At 41.9% G+C, this 14166-nt stretch overlaps 1 protein-coding gene across 11 annotated transcripts in view; it reads left to right on the forward strand.

Annotated features, from left to right (window-relative positions):
- Positions 1–14166, forward strand: part of SH3KBP1 (SH3 domain containing kinase binding protein 1) — a 350398-nt gene that overhangs the window by 83240 nt on the left and 252992 nt on the right. The window lies entirely within an intron of this gene.

Raw genomic sequence — 14166 nt, forward strand, 5'->3', positions numbered from 1 at the left:
CATTCAGAAGAGTAATGTCTTGTTCAGCTTTGAGTTTCTGAGTTATGAATACCTGTATTCAGCTGGCACAAGGGAGAAGATAAAGAAAAGATAGACCTCAAAGAACACTGCTCAGCAATTCATCTAATTTCTGATTCAGAAGTAGGTGTAGAGCACCGTCGTGTTGACTTTCCACCAGTTGTTTCGGTCAACCTGTTCATGGATTTAGGCAACCTCCATGTGCATGGATCAATTCTCAATTGCCTTTGCACCATTATGTGTGCTTGCCTGTTTATGGGACTTTCTAGAGCCTGTCTTGTTAATTAGTTTTACTATGTGCTTTATATTTGCTGACTGTGAGCTAATTGCTAGTGATAGTGTTCCGTTGTCAGTTACAAGTTCTCCCACCCCTTTCCCTCCATTGAATTCCATGTATTTTATCTCACATGTAGACTAAAATTCTTTGTCTCTAACTGGCAAGACTCCTCAATAACTGTATCTGTGAGCTCTGAGACAGTGGTAATTTTTATTATTGATTTTGGAGACATCATATCATCTGCACACTTTATTTCGTGTGCAATGATTTAAGCGTGTGCCTCTCCCCTTAACCATCATCAAAGTCATGTGTCACAGTATACCACCTTTCAGTAGCTCTCTGTTGCTCTTCATTGGACTCCATCTTCTTGCCCATGGCTGGCTGTGCCTTGTGTGGTCTGGCACATGCCTGCCTCTCCAGCCTCATCGTGGTCACCCTCCCACTTGGCCACTTCCTTCTCCCCTGGGCCCTGGCCACCCCAGCTCCTCCTGAGCCCTTTCCTGCTGCTGGTCTCAGGCGCTTGGGGTGCCGTCGCTGGCTGTTGCTTGGCTGCCTCTTGCTCCACTTTCAGGTGTTAACTCAGAGAAGCCCTCCTGGGCCATCTTATCTAATGGGACTTCCTCCATCTTAGGTTTCCTTTCTCCTTTCCTGTCACATTGCCATATCTATTTCTTGCAGAGCGCTTACATCACAGCCTGTAAATCTGTTGCCTCATTGATTTTCTTGGCACTTGCTACCTCCTCCATTGGAATTTCAGCCCTGGTGCGGACATAGGTCTTGTCTGTCTTATTCCACTGTATCCCCAGCCCCTAGCTCCATTCTGGACACTTAGTAGATGCTCAAGAAATATTTGTTAAATAGAGGCTTTGGATGATGGATACAGTGGATGCCTTTTAAGTAGTGTCTTTCTACAACCTGATAAAGTTTGTTCCCGCTTTTCTGTGCTGGACTCTCCCATGTGCCTCCGTCATCACTCGGGTACTTTGGGAGCACTCCAGACCCTAGGGCCCTGTTTCCCTCTCCTGGCAAGCCCATGGCTGGTATCCGGAGTTGCCCTCTAACTGTTGTAAGCATCACTTTTGTTCTCAAAATGAAAACCACCTGTCTTCAAAGTGATTTGCTTAAAACAAATGCTTATTTCTTTACCAAGGCCTTCCTCCCCTTCTGCCTTTTGCCACCTCCTGCCAAGAATAATGGGAAAACCCTCTTATCTCGGAAAGTGGTTTTTTTCTCTGCTCAGAATCCACAGCTGGATGATTTATCACCCAGTGTGCTCGGCAGTAGCTTCCCTGCTCTGCCACTCTCAGACATCAGAGGCTTGAAGGGGGTCCCATGATGGGGGCTCAGCCTGGATACTGCCCATCTTTGTATATTTCCTTTAAGCATCCTTCCTACAGATAAGGAACCTAGCCCAGGACACCAAGTAAATGGCGGCAGGATTGGAGACAGTGTCTTAAGTTCTCTGTGGTGGACTGTTAGCCAGATCATTGGTCCTTTACACCACTCCAGGAGGTAAATAATATTACCCCCCATTTTAGAAATGGTGAGATAGAGGCTCACAGAGGTTATGTAGATTGTAACCAGCCAGGATCAGAACTCAGGTCTCCTGGCTTCCAAATTCTGTTATTTGTCAGTGTACTCAGTGTTTCTTAGGCTTTTTTTTTCACTGTGTCCTGCAGTTTTAAAGTCTGACAACCTAGTATACATGTGCACATATAGTACACATGTGCATATACAGACACATACATGTAGATGCAAAACATCTAAAGCAATAGTTGCCTTCATTGTGTATGATGTATTCTTTTATTCTCTATTCTTTTTAAAGAATGCTGGTCAGGGTATAGCAGGATTCCATTCTTTTTTTAAAGCTGAATAATTTTTCATTGTTTTTATATGCCATGGTTTCTTTATCCATTCATCCATAACTGGACAGTGAAGTTGTTGTGGTATCTTCGTTGCCATGGGCTGGTGGGAGACGGAAATGGGAAGTTGCTGTTCAGTGGGTATAAAGTTCCAGTTATGCAAGATGTATATATTGTAAAGTTCTGCTGTACAGCAATACTGTATTGTGCACTTAATTTTTAAGAAGGTAGTTCAGGTGCTCTTACAACCCCCCCCCACACACAAAATGCTGGTGAGGACCTTCTAAGTTGATTGCATGGCCCACTATTTGACAGCAATCTGAAGTGTGGAAACTGGCAAACACTAGTGTAGGTGATGTGTAATATATGCTTACTTTACATAGAAGTTTACGTGATGTAAGCTACTTTCTAAAATGACTGTGAATTATAGCATAAGAACACATAAAATGCACATAAGAGTAAGCTGTTTGAAGTTTTGGAAACTGAACATATCTGTGTAACCATCAGATCAAAACACACACCGCTGATTTAAGCTTCTTTGATTCAAGACAGGCAGACGTGGAGTACAACAAGAAACAGATATGCCCACAATTTGTTCTGAATTATGCACATCCAGCTTACTTGATGGAATTTCTCTTTTTAGATCCATATTTTGTGTTTCTAGTGACGGAACCAGACTGGTATTTTAGATCTAACAGCTACCCAAGGAATGGAACAAGGTTTCTGTAGGGACTGTCAGAGATGGGCAGAAAAGGAGGCTGGCTGAACATGGGCCTGGCAAAATATGAATGAGGAAGAGGAGGGAAGGGCAGGACCTCACAGTGGGATATGGAAACACTTAAGTGTGAGGATTTATGGTGATAATAATTGAGACCAATTTTACTGAAATTGGCAATGGGAAGGAGGCTGTGAGGGAAGGAAGGAAGGGAACTTGTGATTAGAGTCCCAGGCCCCTAGAAGCCAGTGAACTTTTGTGTGAAATAAGGAACGTCTACCTCTCATGGTGGGTGTTGACTTTTAGAGAAAACTGTTTTAGCACACCGACGCAAACTGCTTATTTCTTGGTGAAAGACATAAATGCATCTCAATGCAGAAGCAAGCTAGAGTTACACAGCTTTTCAGCTTTCGTAATACATGTGTTCTGCAAGCTGTCTAGGTGGACAAACAGCTCTTTGTAATGGGATGTTTGTAGAAATGAAAGAGAGCAAATACTTTACTAAGCTTTTAAACATTACATGCTCTTACAAAATTTTACTAATCAACACCCTTGGTGAAATGCAGTGAAAGCAAAATTTGTCAAACTGCAACCGTTTCCTTGAATCAGGGTGTTTGGAATAATAAAAAAGTCCTTTAGCTTTGTGGATTAGATAAGCTCTTACTCATTGTTCATACTTGTGAAAGAGACTTGGAACTTTCATACATTTGGTATGTGTTTCCTGGCATTCTTGACCTGTGGTGCTCACTGTGGGTTTCTGCTTAATTCTGCATGTGTTGTGACTTTGTTTGTGCCCTGGGGCTGTAACACACACACACACACACACACACACTGTGGCACAGAGGAGGCACCCCGCTGGGGGCAGGGAGTGGGTGTGTCTGACTTATTTGCTTGGAGCGGAGTGTCAAGCCACGGCACTAAGTACTTGCTAAATGAATGGAGGGAGAAAGGAAAAAATAAAGCTAGCATTTACTAGTGTATAGTGTGTGCTTTGCCTCTTTTAACTGATCTAATCATCAGAACCAGCCTTTGGGGGTGGGAACTGTGAATATTCTTATCTTTAGAGTGACTTCACGTCCCTGTTTGCCGGAGGAGCGTCCCGGTATCTGCCTGCTGTCCTGGCATTGACATCAGTAGCATCCTTTTCACTCCAAAATGTCCTGGTTCACATGATAAATTCTTTCACTCAAAAATTTTCTGGTTTGGATAGACAGAGGAGAAAACTGAGGCACAGAGAAATTGCGTCACTTTCCACGGTCACCAGCCAGTTGGCAGTAGTGCTGAATTTCTTCCTAGAAGTCTGACTCCAGATCTTGTCGCTTGACCGTCAAGTTCTGCTGCTTTGCACCTTAGGTCAAGGAACATGTAGTATAAAACCATGCTGATGGTTGATTTGATGGTTCAAATCACCACTATGACATGTGACTCAGGGCAGGAAGAGAGTGCTGGGCGAAGACCCATTGCAATCCTCTGTGTGCATTCACCGATAAATCTAGACAATGAGTAGCTCAGGGTGATAATACTGTTCCTGTGTGTGTGGTGCTTCGTTATTTACAGAACCCCTTTTCCTCCAGTATTGTGTTGAAACTTCTTGTATGCTCTGGGGCGTGGGTGGTGGTATTTCCATTTTAGGAAGAAAGATGCAAGATCAGCAGGCTGCTGTGGTCACCTGCCTGAGGTTTTACAGCCAGAAAAGGAGCTGATCCAGGATTCAACTCAGATATTCTGCCTCCATCAGCAGTGCATTTTCCATATGCCAAGCTGTGCCTTATGCAGCTATTTGATGGTGCTGCCTTTTTAAATTTCTTTAATTGAAGTACAGTTGATTTACAGTGTTGTGCCAGTCTCTACTGTACAGCACAGTGACTCAATTATACACATATAGACATTCTTTTATAAATATTTTTTCCATTATGTTTTATCACAGGATATTGAATTTACTCCATGGGCTGTACAGTAGGCCCTTGTTTATCCATCCTGCAAATAACAGTTTACATCTCAAGGGTGCTGTTTATGGAGCATAAGGATGTCACCTGAAGATTCATTAACCCAAACACAGGACTTCTCAACCTTTACACTGTTGACATTTGGGGCCCTTTTAAGGCTGCTGTGAGGCTGTCCCATGCACTGTGGGATGTTTAGCAGCATCTCTGACCTCTACCCACTAGATGCCAATAGCACACACCTCCTTTCCTCACTTAGTTGTGACAATGAAAACTGTCTTCAGGCACTGTCAACATGTACCCTGGGCCACAGTTGCCCCTGGTTAGACCTGTCTTTCCCTCTCCCTCTAGTTGCTGAAGCATCAGAAAAACTATTGAAAGCCCCACAAAGGGACAGAAGAAGAGGACAAGCGACACATTTCATGTGGGAATTTGGTTCCCAGGAAGAACATTGGGTTCTTATCTCAAGGAAGGATAAGATAGCCAGCATTTTAGAAATCACACAAAAGTTTTTTAAGTAAAACAATTAGAATAGAGATGAATTGAAATATGCACCTTAACATCTCCTGTAACCCAACTGCCCAGAGATAACTGTAATTCACAGTATGCTCTTGCTTCTCCTAACCTTTTCCAACACACATGTATAAATATGTGTATCATTTTCCAAATAGGGCTGTGCCACAAATGCTGTTAAAATCAGCTTTTTAAAAAATCTTAAATGTGCCACCAACATCTTTCTGTATCTATGCTGTTGAACTGCAGAGCATTTCATTGTATGGCTATGGCGTAATTTATTCACTCAGCCTCCTATTGTGTACATTTGTTTCATTTCCAATTTTGCTTTTGCTATTACATGCAAAGCTCTGATAAGGATTTATGTGTGTGCACCTAAGCCCTTCACAGCTTTTTTTCCGTATACAAATAAGGAAATTTTAGCATCTAATGAACAAGATACCTAATTCATAATGTGCTGAATTGTATTTTGATTATATTACATACTTTTGCCCCTTAAAATTATGAAAAGTGCACTGATAAAATTTTAATTATGCACTCAGCTTGCAGAATGCAGTGTGGAAAGTTCTTTGGTTTTCTGATTAAATGATGACTAATAAGACACCATTTAGATTTCATGCCTTCTTCATGAAAGCCATTCTTAACTGTATCAGGCTACTTCCTGAGTAGGAATTACAGCCCACTGACAATCAGTAAGTCTTCTTTTTTAAGGCTGTGTTCACTGCTGAGAGCAATTTAGGGCTAAGTTATCATGAATTCTTACTGCTCATATATTTTTCTTATATGTGTTTAAAGTAGGAAAAAAAAAAACCACCTCGTGGTTGAAGCACAACAGAAGAGCTTAAGTAGATTTCCCTACTTTACTTCCCCCTTGTTTTTTTAATTCTCTAGAATTTTATTGCAACTACAAACAATAAAAACACAATTTTTAAAAAAAACCCACAAACTAGACAGTATGCAAGGTCTGATCCAATTGGCTTTTTTTCAGTTAATGATTCTTGCTATGTCTGCTCCTTATTGTGTATAATTGGTGCCCTATTTGGGATTGTTTCCAGTCTTTCTTTTTCTCCTGCAACAAAGCACCCTATTTTATGTGAGTCCACCCATAGGATAAATGCCTCACAGTGGAATTGTTGGGTTAACAGTCTCTCCTTAGAATTTTCATAGATATCGCTAAATTTCCCTTCTACCAATCATATTGCCCTTCCACCTATATATATAGGGGGGCTTTCCTGGTGGCTCAGGTGTTAAAGGTTGGGAAGATCCCTTGGCGGAGGAAATGGCTACCCACTCCAGCATTCTTACCTGGAGAATTCCATGGACAGAGGAGCTTGTCGCGCTACAATTCATGGGATCGCGGAGTCGGACATGACTGAGTGACTGACACTTTCACTTTCATGTGTGTGTGTATCTCCTGACTTGCTTCCATTGGGTATTTTTTTCTGCCTGGCATAAACTATGGATTAATAAACTAGGGACACAATAGTTGAACCTCATCTGTGGGAAGGGCCATAATCTAGATTAGGAGGAGACCTCAGTCTCCCTCAGGATTGGTTTTTGGCCTTGGAAGCACTTGTTGTGCTGTGCTCAGTCATGCCTGACTCTTTGTGACCCTTTGGACTGTAGCCCGCCAGGCTCCTCTGTCCATGGGATTCTCCAGGCAAGAATGCTAGAGTGGGTTGCCGTGCCCTCCTTCAGAGGATCTTCCTGACCCAGGGATCGAACCCACGTCTCCTGCATTGCAAGTGAATTCTTTACCCACTGAGCCACTGAGGAGGCCTGGGGACACGTGGGGGATTTGTATTTACTGTTTTTCTTCTGGGATTGGCCTGGAACTGGTTTTTTCTCTTGTCAAGTATGGAGTAAGAAGTGTACATGTAAAGTTGGGTGACAATACCCAGGTAGACAACTTGCTGGTGATGTTTGATGACATGTCTCAATTAGAATTGAGGTGGTTAGAAATGGACGTTTGTTAATAAAGGGGTAACAACATTTACTTCTCATTGGGTTTCTGAAATAGAAGGGCCTATCATTTAGCATTTGGTCCAGTGTAACAAGTGTAACATGTCAATATAATAAATGTAAATGTAATATGATACAATCATTTCATAATCATTTTCACTCCCCTTACGTTTTATATGAAGTCTTCTCTGATGTTTCTTCCTCCTCTGTCTTTGTCCACTCGCTGTGGATAGTTTTTTGTGCTGTCCTTTTAAAAAACTGATAATCATGATAAGTACTGCATTTGGGTCTTTTGTTGTTTTATTATCTGTGACCAGCTTTGCCTCCCTAATCAAATGTTCACCATCCCTTGGTTTCTAGTCCTCAGAACCCTAGCATGGTGTTTGGGACGTACGTATTTGGGTTGGCTGCTCACTTTAGAACTTTCCTTATTTTATGGGATGTCTAGGCTTCGTGAAAGAGAACCATCCCTGGATAGTCTCAGTTTTTTGGCCCCCAGAACAGTGCTCATTAAGGTCTCTGTTGCCTCACTCTTCAGAGCCTTGCTTTCCTGCCCGGGGGAAGGCACAGCAAGGTGCCAGCATTTTATTGATGTAGTGTTTGAAGCCGTGAAGGCCGGCTGACATTTGAAGATGGTTCCGTGAACCCTGGTGGGCGCACAGCTGCCATGGCTCTGGGTAACAATATGAGGGGCCTGTGTTTTCTGAGAATTCTGGGGGGTTTCTGATGGGCGCTTCAAATGCTCACTCACTGCAGTCTTGACCAGAATTTTTTGAGTTGGCCTGGGTGAGCCACGCTGAGGCTGAGATACAGAGAGGAAAGCAGGGCTGAGGGAACCGACTTCTCCTGTCAGTGAGCCTGAAATCGGGGCAATTCTTGGTTGGAACCCGCTTGTCCAGCCCTCTAGCTAACGTTAGGAGATTACCTAGGAACGTGGGGCCCCTGCCCTGAAGGTGGAAGCTGACGTCTGTTTAGGTTTGGCCTCCAGTGGGGCTCCTTGGGGGGACAAAGGGGCTCTCCTCTGCCTTTTCTTCTGCCCTCCAGGGCTCACACCCAGGGCCTGCTGATACGGCTCTCGCGGGAGCTTCCAGAGCCATGGCTGGCTTCGACCTCAGCAGCAAATCTTAGAAAAGAAACAAGCCACAGAACTTTATTTTTCTTATTGTTCAAGTAATATATTTTCTTTTAGAGCTAATAAAGAAGACTTTTAGGGGCAGGCAGTGTGATCCAAGGAAAATGGCCTTTGGCACCAAATGGTTCTGGGGTGGACTGTGAGCTCTGTAACTCTTTCCTTAAGGGGCTGTTATGAGCTGAATTGTGTGGGCCCCCCCCCCAAATTTTTTTTTATGCTGAAGCCCTAACTTCTGGTTCCTCAAAATGTGATGATATTTGAAGACAGGGCCTTTTAAAGGGGTAATTGAGTAAAAATGAGGCCAATCTGCCTGGTGTCCTTGGAAGAGTAGGGGACTGGGACACAGACACCAGGGAGGCACACACCAAGCAAAGACCATGTGAGGACGCAGCAAGAAGGTGGCCGTCTGGAAGCTAAGGAGAGAGGCCTCTGATGAAACCAGACCTGCAAAGACCTTGATTTTGGACTTCTAGTCTCCAGAAGTGAACTGTGGGAAATAAATTTCTGTTATTTAAGCGTCTCCGTCTGTGCTATTTGTTACAACAGCCCTGGCACATGAAAATAGGTGGTTTTATCAAGTCAGCTTCTCCAGTTTTGCATCCCCCATCACTAAAGAGAGGACCAGAACATCTGCCTTTCAGACTCGATGTGAGGGACAGACGTAATCCTGGCTTAGAGCAGATACTCATAACTGGTGCTGGTGGTTTAATAACAGAATGGTAGAAACCACCGCCCTGTCCCCCACCCAGGTTTTCTGGCTTCATCCTGATATCAGAGTTTTTTTCCTTCATTCCTTTTTTTATTCTTTACTTTTAAGTCCTTTTCAAACAGGGTTGCAAAGAACTCCTGGGATCAGAGGAGGTGGGTACTTCATGTATTTAACAAGCAATGGAATATTTTCTTCTGAGTAATCCTTTTCATCCTTTTAATCTTCTAGCATACTGGGGTTCCAGGTACAATTTTATTTAGGACAAGGATTTTGCTGCTCAAGTTGATTGAAAGTGACTTTTGGTGTGGTATGTGTATTTCCTGGACCTAATATCTAGTTTGCTAGGGCTACCATCACCAAGTACCACCAACTAGATATACTTACACAACAAAAATTTATTGCCTCACAGTTCTGGAGCCTGCAAATCCAAGATGATGGTGTGAGCAAGGTTGATTCCTTCTGAGGTTCTAAGGGTGAACCTGTTCCAGGCCCTCTCTCATAGCTTCTGGGCCTTTGCTGGCCTTGACTTGTAGATATATCACCTTGATCTTTGCCTTTATCTCTGGATGATGTTCTCTCTGTGTGCACACCTCCATTTCCAAATTTCTCCTTTTTGTAGACGTCAGTCATATTGGATCAAGGCCCAGTCAAATCACCTCATCTTATTGATTGTCTGCAAAGACCTTATTTCCAAATGCAGTCACATTCACAGGTATTGGAGAGTGAGAATATAACATCTTTTGGTGGATACAATTCAAGTTGTGACAGCAATGATACTGGAACCTGATTTGCCATCTGTGTCCCTCTGCCTGCAGCTGGCAGCTTCCAGGAGGAGTGTCCTCGCCTGGTCTACAGCTCCCATCCATCATGAAGATTTCAGCTCAGAAGTCACCTCCTCAAAGAGGCCTTCTGTAGCTACTCTCAGCATAGACTGATGGAATGAATGAAATAGATTGTGGAGTAAAATTGAACTGTGACTGTGAATGACGCTGCTATTTTGCCCTAAGAGCATGAGGGAGCTTCTCGCTCCCCACCATAAATGTTACTTGTAGCTTTCTTGTATATCTTGGCTGTGTCACCATCACAGATGCTATTTAAGTATCATTTTGTGCCTGTGAATTGAGATGTCGGGCACCTCCCGAATGTCGTGATGTTTCCTGTTCTGTGTGCAGAGCATGCCAAGAGGACTCAATCTGTTGGATTTTAATTTTTTTTTTTTTTTGCAGTGAATCACAGCTTGATTATGATTGTACAGTAATTCACACAGCAAAACTGGCTAGAACCCTTCTCTGAAGGACCTCTTGGGTTAGAAAACCTGCAAGTTATGAGTAAGGGAGACATTTCCTGATTCCAGTAAATTGGTTAGTGTTGATTGAGTATGCTCTATTTGCTAAAACCTTGCTCAGTGCTGTGCAGACCATAGGTAGCAGAGATAAAAGTTATGGCCTCCAGCACCACACAGTTCACATCAGATATTTGAAAAATAAACACCAATCCACACAAAGTTGCATGAGAATGTGTAGTATAGAAATTAAGAAGAGAAGGCTGCTCACTGTGGGCCAGTCAGGACAGGCTTTGTGGAGGAACTGAGCTTAAGCTTGGGCTGTACTGAAACGGGGAAAGATCCAAGAAGAAGAGGGAAAATACTTGTCCAGGATAATAGTAACATACCGGGAAGGTATGTAATAGTCCCACTATGTGTATTGAGCAACCTTGTTTTAATAAAATTGATTTTTTTCACAGCATAGATACAATCTGGTTTAGAATAGGAAAATTTGGGGAACAGCTAAACTTCCCATCAACTTGGGAAGAATAAATTATAGTAATCTCTGTACTAATGGGACACTGTACAGCCAGAAAAAAAGAATGGGAATACTTTTTACTGATATGGAGAGACCCGCCCAAATAGATCGTTGAGTGAGAAAAGCAAAGTTTTGGAGAGCATGAATCATATACTAATGTATGATATTTGCTTAAAGACACTGGAAGATACCCAAGAAACTAATTACAGTTAGGAGTGACAGTGGTAAACTAGAGTAGTGGGAGCTGGATTGCATGTGTCTCTGTGTTTTATTTCAGAGATTTGATTGGTACAAGTGTATCCTATTCAGAAACATAAAAAGAAATCTAGGGGTGCTGATGTTAGTGTTAGCTCACACTGTCACTCTGACATTGATTGTGGTGTCTGGGGGCTTTGCCTTGCTGGGACAGAATGAATTAAGATTACCAGCCACACTAGACATCTAAGAGATAAGCCTTTGCATTTGTCCAAAGAAGGAGATTCTCTTAACCAGGTTTTCACGTTTATGGGTTATCACTAGCAATGTTTCAAATACGCGCTAAGTTGAGGAAATAGTATAAGGACCTCCCTTTGTACCCATCATCCAGTTTCAGCAGTCACCAGCTGCTGGCCAATCTCATTTCATGGCTTCTCTCTCCTTCTCCTCACTCTCCCCCTCCACCCCAACCTTGATTCTTTTGAAGGCAGTGCCTTTCCGATTGTTTAACTTAATTATGAGTCGGACCTCCTGGAACCCACATGGCCATGCTTGAGGTGGAAAAAACTTTCTTGAACTGAATTTGACTGGTCTCCCTTGGTGCAATTTTTAAAAATTATGGTAAAATACGAATAACATAAAAGTTACCATCGTAATAATTTGTAAGGGTACAGTTCAGTAGTGTTAAGTGTGTTCGCGTTGCCGTGCAGCTGATCTCCAGAACTCTTTCATCTGGTGATGTAAGAACAATTCCCCACTCCCCCTCCCCCTCAGCTTCTGGCAACCACCGTTCTACCTTCTGTGTCTCTGAATCTGACTACAGTAGGTGCCTCATACAAGTGGAATCAGACAGTACTTGTACTATTGTAACTGGCTTATTTCACTTAGCAGAATGTCCTCAGCATTGATCTGTGCTGGAGAATGTGACAGAATTTCCTTCCTTTTTTAGGGCAAAGAATATTTCATTGTAGGGATAGACCACATTTTTGTTTGTTTGTTCATCTGTCAGCTGACTTTGGGGTGGACTTGACTTTTTGCCCCCTTCTAGAATATAGTGTTTTGTATCTCATAACAATTTCATGCCATAGCACTGTGATCCTCCAGTTAAGAGAATAATCCTGAGCAGTTTGAGGATTTTTATGACAAAAACTTGACCTGCAAAGACTAGCAAACCTTCCTTTCTACTCTTGTGACTGTGGACACCTTTTTTTCTTAAAGCTCTGATACTGAATCTTGTCTCTCATTAGAATAAATTATGAATTTAGGGAGAACAGGGCAGAGGTGGGGAGGTATCTTCTTTTGCCCTCTACCTGGCACTGTGCTTGGTACTGGTTGGGTGCTCATGAAATGTTTGTTACAGGGTGAACCCTACTCTGGACAAGTCACATAACCATATTTGTGTGATTAGGGAATTGAACCCAATGAATTCTAAAGGTCCTTTTGGTTCTAGCACTGTTTGGGTCCATTAAATCTTATGATGAAAAGTTCAAACTCTGAAAGACTGGAGAGTGGGGGATGGGGGGAGAGATTTGGGGGAAGATCTGTTTTAAGTACCGCTTGAATTATACCCCAGAGACAGTTGCCTACAAATAGAACCACCCCAGGATATAGTATTTCTTAAAATAACATTTTGGATTTGAGATTTCCTCTTTGTGTGGCGGTAACATTCTTCGAATAACAAAAAGCCAGCAGTGAAACAGTTATTTTAAGTTTAGCTTAATAGTGTACCATATTTTGTAGATATACAAGAATAGAAACAAAACCTACTCTTCACATCATCATCTTTACAAAGAATAATTTTACCATGAGCAGAAATCAAGGCAATAGCAACTAAGAAAACAAAGCTTCCGGAATTAGAGATCAAAATCTGGTAAGGAACAGTGGCGGGAGATACGATTTGAGTATTGAATCTTGTTGATTTTCTGAACTATGCACTGGTTTCTGCATTTTTGTTTTAAGCCTGGTTTCCAAAAGACTCTTGCTGGCAACCAGATGGTTGTCAGATAATTGATTTATGTTCATTTTAAGCCAATTTGGGAAACGTTGGCCTGGATTTTCCAGTAGAAAGAGTTAGTAATTCTGTTGGTCTTTAAATGCCAGCAGGGTTTTTTGGAAGTTGAGTTCTCTAATGTCTTGGAAATAACCCCTGGAAAATTGGAAGCAATGAATTGATTGCATGATGTACTTAGGGTAAAGTTAAGGATACGGATACAGTTATTTCAGTTATAAATGTCCACCTTTAGAAGTGGTAAAATTTGTAACATTGGTTGAGAATTTTTATTTAGTGTTTACAGTTTTTTTCCCATTTGTTTTCTGAAACTTGAGTTGATGAATATGAATAGGCGGTTTAAAATACACTCATGATTTTATTCCCTGTGTTCAGAGAGTTGGTCAAAGTTCTTGGGTCCACTACTTATCATCCTAATGACTGCTTTTCAAAGAGAGAAACTTTTTAAAAAATAGTGGGGTTTGCAATGAGAAAAGGGGTCGTGAGTCAAGATGCTTAACTTAATTACATCTTCAGGTTCTGGGAATGAGGATGTAGACATATCTTTATTGGGGGGAATCACCATTCAACCCACTGTAGTGAGAGCACCAAGCCAGGATGGGGCCCTTGTAGGAATCATACTGTGGGCCTCGAGAAGGAAGCAGAGGGAAAGAAACCTTTCTTTGGAAATAGTTAAAAGCAGCTGCTATTTGTATTTTTGTATTTAATTATCATTATTACTTTTATTGTGGCAAATTGTATATAACACAAAATTTGACATTTTAATCATTTTAAGTGTACAGTTCTGTGACATGAAGTATGTTAACATTGTCGTGCAGCCCTTATCACTATCCATCTCCAAATCTTTTTCATCTTCCCCAAACTGAAATTTTGTACCTATGAAACATGGACACCCCACTTACCCTTCCCTCAACTTAGTATTTTTTTAAAAATTCTTTCAGTTTTTTAAAAAAGTGCTATGTGATCATTTTAAAAAATCTGCTTGGTCATTTAAAAAAGCAGTTACAGTAATTTAATGGAGGCATATTTT

Source organism: Giraffa tippelskirchi, chromosome X (assembly GCF_054371585.1).
Source record: "Giraffa tippelskirchi isolate mGirTip1 chromosome X, T2T-mGirTip1v1.2.pri, whole genome shotgun sequence".
Classification (NCBI taxonomy): domain Eukaryota; kingdom Metazoa; phylum Chordata; class Mammalia; order Artiodactyla; family Giraffidae; genus Giraffa; species Giraffa tippelskirchi.